At 39.5% G+C, this 1,933-nt stretch overlaps 1 protein-coding gene across 1 annotated transcript in view; it reads left to right on the plus strand.

Moving 5' to 3' along the window:
* The window catches only part of LOC138633911 (brain-enriched guanylate kinase-associated protein), a 38,623-nt gene that overhangs the window by 32,596 nt on the left and 4,094 nt on the right, over positions 1-1,933 (plus strand). The gene's annotated exons all lie outside the window — the stretch shown is intronic.

A 1,933-nucleotide genomic window follows, 5' to 3' on the forward strand; every position in this document is an offset into this window, starting at 1 on the left:
ATTTGCTAACGTCATCACCAGAAGCTGGTGGTCACGCCAGACCGCATAAAGATGCAGCAGCACAAAGCAGCACCCTGGCTGTCGTAAACTGACCTTTAAACCTTGCTTTTCTAGTTTTTCTAGAGTACACATCCAAATTATCCCGCAATAGTGTTTGGCAGAAAATGTCATTTTTGCTGCCTCTTTATAAGGAATATTTTGTAATATAAAAGCCAGGCTAACTAGGTCTAACCTGCAATACAAACAACGTTTCTCCTTTATTTGTTTATGTATATTTTGTGACTGGGACATTAGCCTCAGTCTTGTAGATTTATCGGACCACGTTTGTGTGTTTCAGACGAGTCAGATGAAAACAGTAAAACGTGAGTTACTGATGGAGTCGTCCATCAGTAACATCGACCTTTTTGATTGACAACATCCATTTCTTCTGAAAAGAAATGCGAGGCCTGTTTTTTGGGTTGTTGTTTTTTTTAATGGAAACTGAAGGACTACTGTCAGCCAGTGTTGGAGTTGTAAATCTGCCATGTTATTATTCCAATTCTGCCGTTTGACAGGTAGAGTAATAAAAGAGGGAAAGATTTGGCTTTTTAGTCACCTGATAAAGAGAATTGAACTATTCATTTGTGAGAGACTTTTTCTTTGTAGAATTGCAGTTTTTTTTGTTTTTTTATATAAAAAAAAGGTTACAAAATGTTTTTCAAATGTGGACCAATTTGCGGAAGAGATGTGACTTGCTAGAACGCTTTACCTACTCAGGGCCAGTTACTTCATGCGCTGTTAAACCTTGTCTTTTCATAAATGAAACAGGACCTGCAGATGTGTGTGCTGACACGTGGATTAACACTGCAGAACTATGTCACTGTTAATTATGATTTGCTTCAGATAGCAGCTAATGCTGAGCTAGCTAACTTGGAGCACACACTGTATATTATCTTGAGCTCCCCCTCACAGCCTCACCTACTTTCCATTTCTATTCCCTCTGGGAGAGGCAACACCTGCTAAAAATAGCCCAGACTTAAAAGATGCAGGTTATTTTATGACGAGGCGAGCTTCTATTTCTTAACAAAGCCAAGTTAGTATTTTATCTTTTTTTCTTTCTATACCCAGCTGGAGACCCGGAGCACTGGTTTAATTTGAATCTAAGCCGTTCCCTGTGGAACAGATATGTGTTTGATGGTAGACAGAAGAAAGAGACGGGGGAAAAAAAAAAGATGGAGAGACAGAGAAAGAGAGGGAACGAGAGCTTTTTGGTACAGAAGGCGGTGGAGCAAGAGTTGAGAGATGAAAGGATGGAAAGGGAGAAGAAAGCGAGCTCAATGTGGCAGGAACAGTTTCTGCTGGCCCTGACCAGCGTTAATAGGCACAAAGAAGCAGTATGTAATTGACAGAAGCAGTTTTCTCAAACATGAGCCAATCAAAGAGATTATCTGTCTGTCAGCGTGAGAGAGAGAGAGAAGAAAAAGAAATCATGAAAGAGACAGTGAGAAACAAATGGCAGAGAACAGGAGAAGGAACATTTGGCGAGAGGAAATGCTTAGATTTATCTCAGAAATATTGAGTTAAATAGAGACGTGAACATTGTTGGGAACAAAGCAAACAAACAAATGTACTATTGTTCGGCAATTTTCGGACAAGTTCATTAAAGGGCCAACAATTGGAAATGCCAAGATACATGAAACTGGTCTGGACAGGGTGACTTTTACTTTCCTATAAGTGCAGATTAAAACCCGTGAGAACCAGCATTATAAAATGCTTTCAGTACAAATAAAAAAAAGCGGAGAATATGTTTGAGGAAGTCTTTAGGGAGCTAAATCTGAAGACCAACCCAGCAACTGTCACAGTTTGGGCAAAACATTGATGTAGATCTTGGTTTTAGTTTCAATCTTCATCAAGTGTCTTTTGTCTCTTTGTGTGTTTGTCTTCTTTGCCTCAG

This window comes from Brachyistius frenatus, unplaced genomic scaffold (genome assembly GCF_029030835.1).
Source record: "Brachyistius frenatus isolate BFR_SWC_R1_liver_20210118 unplaced genomic scaffold, ASM2903083v1 Contig_240, whole genome shotgun sequence".
Taxonomy (NCBI): domain Eukaryota; kingdom Metazoa; phylum Chordata; class Actinopteri; family Embiotocidae; genus Brachyistius; species Brachyistius frenatus.